General features: G+C 40.7%; 1 pseudogene; it reads right to left on the reverse strand.

Moving 5' to 3' along the window:
- Positions 1–6208: 6208 nt before the first annotated feature.
- Positions 6209–7515, reverse strand: LOC123934707 (annotated as a pseudogene).
- Positions 7516–8026: the final 511 nt, after the last annotated feature.

An 8026-nucleotide genomic window follows, 5' to 3' on the forward strand; every position in this document is an offset into this window, starting at 1 on the left:
CCTTTTTCTTGCTTATATATATATATATTTTTTTCTCTTGTCATATACTTTTATCAGTCTTTTTGTTTGTCTGTTTTTGTTTGTATACTTCATAACTCTTACCTTGTGGCCCATTTGGGCTGAGCCTTCTCTTTTATCTTCCCTTTTTTTCCTATCTCTCTCTCTCTTTTTTTCCTTTTTTCTTTCCCCTTTTTTTTCTTTCTTCTTCTCTATTTCTTTTTCTTTTCTTTTTTCTCTCATTTGGGTGGGGAATCCTGATTGCACAGAAGCGTTCCAGGGTGCACATTGACTGCACCACAATTGATACGTCCAGCTGCATCTGTTCAGTCATCTCTTTCCAAAATGACTAGGAGGAGGAATACCCAACAGAAGAAAAATACAGAGGATGGGCCTTCTGCAACAGAGCTAATGGCTATCGACATAGACAATATGTCAGAAAAGGAATTCAGACTAACAATTATCCAGGCAATAGCTAGGTTGGAGAAAGCCATGGATGACCAAACAGAATTGATTAGGGCAGAACTGAAAGCCACCAGGGATGATGTTCACAATGTTAGGGCAGAACTGAAAGCCACCAGGGATGATGTTCAAAATGCTCTCAATGAGTTCCAATCTAATCTAAATTCTCTAAAAGCTAGGGTAACTGAGACAGAAGATAGAATTAGTGATCTGGAGGACAAACAGATAGAGAGAAAGGATCAGGAGGAAGCCTGGAACAAACAGCTCAGAAGTCACGAAACATTATTCCCTGCATATTCTCCGATCACAATGCTTTGAAACTGGAGCTCAATCACAAGGAAAAGTTCAGAAGGAACTCAAACACCTGGAAGCTAAAGACTACCTTGCTTAAGAATGCTTGGATCAACCAGGAGATCAAAGATGAACTTAAACAATTCACGGAAACCAATAAGAATGAAGACACTTCGGTCCAAAACCTATGGGATACAGCAAAGGCGGTTCTAAGGGGGAAATACATAGCCATCCAAGCTTCCCTCAAAAACATTGAAAAATCCAGAATACACCAGCTGTCTCTACACCTTAAAGAACTGGAGAATCAACAACAAATCAAACCAACTCCACGTGCAAGAAGGGGAATAATCAAGATCAGAGCAGAGATCAATGAGGTAGAAACGAGAGATACAGTAGAACGTACCAATGAAACTAGAAGCTGGTTTTTTGAAAGAATCAATAAGATCGATAAACCATTGGCCACACTAATCCAAAAGAAAAGAGAGAAAGCCCAAATTAATAAAATTATGAATGAAAAGGGAGAGATCACAACTAACACCAAGGAAATACAAACAATCATCAGAAATTATTACCAACAGTTCTATGCCAATAAGCTAAGCAACCTAGATGAAATGGATGCATTCCTGGAAAACTACAAACTCCCAAAATTGAACCAGGAAGAAATTGACAACCTGAATTGACCAATATCTAGTAATGAGATTGAAGCAGTGACCAAAAACCTCCCAAAAAACAAGAGCCCAGGACCTGACGGATTCCCTGGGGAATTCTACCAAACTTTCAAAGAAGAAATAACACCAATTCTCCTGAAGCTGTTCCAAAAAATTGAAGCAGAAGGAAAACTTCCAGACTCTTTATGAAGCCAGCATTACCCTGATCCCCAAACCAGGCAAAGACCCTACCAAAAAGGAGAATTTCAGACCAATATCACTAATGAATATGGATGCAAAGATTCTCAACAAGATCCTAGCAAACAGGATCCAGCAGCACATTCAAAAGATTATCCACCATGACCAGGTGGGATTCATCCCTGGGTTCCAAGGTTGGTTCAACATTCGCAAATCAATTAATGTGATAGAACAAATCAATAAGAGAAGAGAGAAGAACCACATGGTCCTCTCACTGGATGCAGAAAAAGCATTTGACAAAATCCAGCATCTGTTCCTGATGAAAACGCTTCAAAGTATAGGGATGGAGGGAACATTCCTGAACTTCATAAAAGCTATCTATGAAAGACCCACAGCAAATATCATCCTCAATGGGAAAAAGCTTGCAGCCTTCCCGTTGAGATCAGGAACACGACAAGGATGCCCACTCTCACCACTCTTGTTCAACATACTATTAGAAGTTCTAGCAACGGCAATCAGACAACAAAGAGGAATAAAAGGTATCCAAATTGGCAAGGAAGAAGTCAAACTCTCTCTCTTCGCAGGTGACATGATTCTTTATATGGAAAACCCCAAAGACTCCACCCCCAAACTACTAGAACTCATACAGCAATTCAGTAACGTGGCAGGATACAAAGTCAATGTACAGAAATCAGTGGCTTTCTTATACACTAACAATGAAAATACAGAAAGGGAAATTAGAGAATCGATTCCATTTGCTATAGCACCAAGAACCATAAGATACCTGGGAATAAACCTAACCAAAGAGGTAAAGGACCTGTACTCGAGGAACTACAGAACTCTCATGAAAGAAATTGAAGAAGACACAAAAAGAAGGAAGACCGTTCCACGCTCTTGGATTGGAAGAATAAACATTGTTAAAATGTCTATACTGCCTAGAGCAATCTATACTTTTAATGCCATTCCGATCAAAATTCCACCGGTATTTTTCAAAGAGCTGGAGCAAATAATCCTAAAATTTGTATGGAATCAGAAGAGACCCCAAATTGCTAAGGAAATGTTGAAAAACAAAAACAAAGCTGGCGGCATCACGTTACCCGATTTCAAGCTTTACTACAAAGCTGTGATCACCAAGACAGCGTGGTACTGGCATAAAAACAGACACATAGACCAGTGGAATAGAGTGGAGAGCCCAGATATGGACCCTCAACTCTATGGTGAAATAATCTTCGACAAAACATGAAAAAATATTCAATGGAATAAAGACAGTCTCTTCAATAAATGGTGCTGGGAAAACTGGACAGCGACATGTAGAAGAATGAAACTTGACCATTCTCTTACACCATACACAAAGATAAACTCGAAATGGATAAAAGATCTCAACGTGAGACAGGAATCTATCAGAATCCTAGAGGAGAACATAGGCAGTAACCTCTTCGATATCAGCCACAGCAATTTCTTTCAAGATATGGCTCCAAAGGCCAAGGAAGCAAAAGCGAAAATGAACTTTGGGGACTTCATCAAGATCAAAAGCTTCTGCACAGCAAAGGAAACAGTCAACAAAACAAAAAGGCAACCCATGGAATGGGAGAAGATATTTGCAAATGACAGTACAGACAAAAGGTTGATATCCAGGATCTATAAAGAACTTCTCAAACTCAACACACACAAAACAGAGAATCATATCGAAAAATGGGCAGAAGATATGAACAGACACTTCTCCAACGGAGACATACGAATGGCTATCAGACACATGAAAAAATGTTCATCATCACTAGCCATCAGGGAGATTCAAATTAAAACAACATTGAGATACCACCTGACACCAGTTAGAATGGCCAAAATTAGCAAGACAGGAAACAACGTGTGTTGGAGAGGATGTGGAGAAAGGGGAACCCTCTTCCACTGTTGGTGGCAATGCAAGTTAGTGCAGCCACTTTGGAGAACAGTGTGGAGACTCCTGAAGAAATTAAGAATAGAGCTTCCCTATGACCCTGCAATTGCACTGCTGGGTATTTACCCCAAAGATACAGATGTAGTGAAAAGAAGGGCCATCTGTACCCCAATGTTTATTGCAGCAATGGCTACGGTCGCCAAACTGTGGAAAGAACCAAGATGCCCTTCAACGGATGAATGGATAAGGAAGATGTGGTCCATATACACAATGGAGTATTATGCCTCCATCAGAAAGGATGAATACCCAACTTTTGTAGCAACATGGACGGGACTGGAAGAGATTATGCTGAGCGAAATAAGTCAAGCAGAGAGAGTCAAGTATCATATGGTCTCACTTATTTGTGGAGCATAACAAATAACATGGAGGACATGGGGAGATGGAGAGGAGCGGGAGTTGAGGGAAACTGGAAGGGGAGATGAACCATGAGAGACTATGGACTCTGAAAAACAACCAGAGGGTTTTGAAGGGGCGGGGGGTGGGGTGGGGTGGGAGGTTGAGGAACCAGGTGGTGGGTAATAGGGAGGGCACGTACTGCATGGAGCACTGCGTGTGATGCCAAAACAATGAACACTGTTATGCTGTAAATAAACAAATAAACGAATAAAAAAAAAGAATAAAAGAGTCCTTGGTGGGTATTAAGGAGAGCACATATTGCGTGGAGCACTGGGTGTGGTACATAAACAATGAATCTTGGAATACTGAAAAAATGAAATAAAATTAAGATGTTAAAAAAAATAAATAATTTAAAAAAATAAATCTCCTTAAAACTCAGGTTTTGAACCAATGCACAATGATTGTAATTCTGCCTGTAGAACTCTGGGGCATAAAGAAATGATTGTGAAAACATATATTCCAGGGTCTGCCAATGATCAAACAACCAGTGTCAGTGGCCGGTTTTGGCAATCAGAATCAAGTATGTGAAGGACTGTTCAGGTCAGGACAGGGGGCAGGTGCCTGAGAGAGGTTAGGCCATCACAGCAGGGTCTGCACAGCTGTGTCCGGCATCGTGGACAGGGGATGAGTAACAGGAGGTGGGAGAAGGTCTGGGCAGCAGGTAAAGGGGTGAGGTAATGGAAGCGAAAACCCTGTTCTCTGGGAAGGACCCAGTGTACAGTATACGTTGTGCATCAGCTGGCAGTGATGAGGGAAGAGAGAGAATGAATACGAAATTTAGGCTCAATAACAAATGGGACTACTTTAACATACTTGTGAATTTCTGAGCAGAATTGGTATCACAGTAAACAAACTCTTTCGTGACTTTTTAACTCTTTGTACCATGTACTCCTTGCAATTAAAAGAGAACAACAAAAATGGAGAGGAATATGATGCTACCTGGTGGTCAGACTCAGGATGGCAGCTCAGAGAGTCCCGGACCAGGGGGCTTCACGGGGAGGAAGGAGGATAGAGGTTAGGAACTTGACCTCATGTGATCAGCCAAATATCTGGATTTTCACATAACTGGAATAATCCCTCTGTATCCCAACCTGAGATTGGAAGTCCAACTCTGCCCTGAACTGAGAGTAAAAATGCAAATGTGAGCGTGTATGGAGGTGGTCGAGTTGGAGGGGATGGAGAAATATACAGAGTCAGTTTAAAAAAAAATTAAAGAGAAAATGGGTTGGTTTAAGTTGTAGAGTCAAGACTTGTTTGCTCTTTCTTACAGCATTCAATGGAAAATTACATTCACTTCTTGGTACAGAAATGGCACTCTGCCTCTTTCTTGGGACAGCTGATCCAGATGGAGCTGTTCCTGGGTAACCCTTACCTAGGTGTCTGCCAGCAATTGCCCTCACTACCTTCTTACATACATATGCAAACTCTCTCTCTCGTGCAGAATAACTGGCAACTAAGCTCTTTTCTTCAATTCCATATCCATATGCAATACAAAACCATTGTTTTTCAATAATTTTGAATTATTCTGAATACCAGATCAAAACCTTGCATTAACTAGCCTCTCTTTCATGATCCCAAAGGCACTCTAGAATCCAACAGGGTCTCAGGGTCACTGATTATTTGCTGGAGAGTAATAAGAGACATAGAATGTTCACAAAGTCTATTCTGGCTCTGTGTATTTACTCTGAAAACAGTTTACTTGAATAAGTTTTTGATACATTTGTTCTGTATGCCGTTCTGTAGGCTCAAAATGAACAACACAGGGAGCTTCACTTTGCTGATCCACAGTTGCTACATTCACAGTAAACGAAAATATATTATTTGTATAAGGAAAATATTATAGGGGGTGCCTGGGTGGCTCAGTGGGTTAAACCTCTGCCTTCGGCTCAGGTCATGATCTCAGGGTCCTGGGATTGAGCCCCGCATTAGGCTCTCTGCTCAGCGGGGAGCCTGCTACCCCCACCCCCCCACCGCTGCTTGCCTCTCTGCTTACTTGTGATCTCTCTCTCTGTCAAATAAATAAGCAAAATCGTAAAAAAAAAAAGAAAGTATAGGAAAAGCTAACAAAAAATTAAAGGTAAAATGCAAGAACTTTGTATCCCATAAAATCAAGAGTTTACTGTGGTTAGAAGTCAGACTAAGTGAACATAATAATGAGGAATAATTGGCAATGCTTTTTCCATGGACCAAAATTTTGCTAAGTTTTGTACATCATCACTAGCTTCAGTTCCCCCCCCCCCTTTTATGGTTTTCACTACTGGAATTACCAGTCTTTAGCTGTGAGCTCCTCTTCCACATCATCCAGTGCCTACTGGGTAATCTGTCAGCTCTGAAGCATCCCACTCTGTCTTGAAATCTTTATTGGTGTCTGTAGGCATGGCCATGTCAGTTTCAGACATCTGCTCCCGCACCGTTTATGACTGGTCAGTGGCATCATCTTTGCCCAGAATCAGAGCAAATGCTCTGAAGCCCAAAGATACTTAGGAAGTACCAGGATTCAGAACTCATGCAGGAAGCCATTCCCGTGAGTAGTTTGGATACTTGCTGAAGCATAGACTTAAAAGGAAGGAACAGTGGCAATAAGATGTTGTTTGTGACAAAGCCTGAAAATGTCATATTGATCCATTCACCAATAGGAAGCATAGTGAGTAGATGTGGTACATAAACACAATAGAGTATTACACAGCCATTAAAAATGTGTTCTTGCCATTTGTGAGAACATGGATGGACCAAGATAGAATTATGCTAAGTGCAATAAGTCAGACAGGAAAAGATAAATGCCATTATGGTTTCACTTATATGTGGAATCTAGAAAAGAAAAGAAGGGATCAAAGGACAAACAAAATGGGCCCTTAAGTACTGAGAACAAATTGGTGGTTGACAGAGGGGAAGTAGGTGAAAGAACAAAGTAAATAAAGGGGATTAAGAGTTTTATAAATTTTTAGTTATACAACAAGTGATGGAGAAAAAAATGTACAGCATAAGGAATATAATCAATAACATTGTAATAATGTATGGTGGCAGATGTTGGCTACACTTATCAGGGTGAGCACTGGGTAATGTATAGAATTCTCTAATTCGTATGTTGTACAAATGAAACTAATGGAACATTCTATGTCAACTCTATTTTACAAAATAAATTTTAAAAATGAATGAATGAAAGAATAAATAAAAGAATCATAGGAAGGTCATTTGTTTTTTTCTCTTTATGTTCAGTTAGCCAGCATATAGTACATCATTAGTTTTTGATGTAGTGCTCAATGATTCATCAGTTGCCTACAACACCCAGTGCTCATCACCACACGTGCCCTCCTTAATACCCATCACCTGGCTATCCCACCCCTCCACCCCCCTCCCTTCTGTGACTCTCAGTTTGTTTCCCAGGGTCCAGAGTCTCTCATGGTTTATCTCCCTCTCTGATTTGGAAGGGCACTTGTTACCATGCCTTTCATCCTGTCTGTGAGCACAGTGGAATGAGTCAGAGGAAAATAGGCACTACCTTCCTTTTAACTGTTTAAAAAAAAATCCATCCTCTGAGTTGCTGATGTAATATTTTCTGTCTAGTTGCATGGGAAAAACCACTGTACCTGTTATTTGGTTGTACTGTCCCATCAAGAGTATGCTGAGGCTCTAAAGCTAGGTACCTATGAATAGGACCTTATCTGGAAATTGCATATTTGCTGGTGTTTCAGGTTATGCTGAGGTTATTTGGGCGGGCCCTAATCCTATATGACATATGGCATTACAGGAAGTGTAAAATGCCACTGAAGACAGGAACAGTTGGGGAGAACATACGATGGAGACAGAAACTGGAGTGACATTGCTTTAAGCAAAGGACATCAAGGATTGGTGGTTGCCACCAGAGGCTTGGAAGAGGCAAGGGGAATTCTGCACAGTGTCCAAATGTGCCAGGCACTGGTGACACCTTGATTTCAGTCTTTTAACATCCACAACTGTGAGAAACCCCATACCAGTTGTTTTCAGCCACTAATTTGTATAGTTTACTATAGCAGTCAATGGAAAGAATGACAGAACCTTAGTTTTGTTTCTTTTCTTGTCAGATTGGTTGCTTTGCTAAGAT

Source organism: Meles meles, chromosome X, assembly GCF_922984935.1.
Source record: "Meles meles chromosome X, mMelMel3.1 paternal haplotype, whole genome shotgun sequence".
Lineage (NCBI taxonomy): Eukaryota > Metazoa > Chordata > Mammalia > Carnivora > Mustelidae > Meles > Meles meles.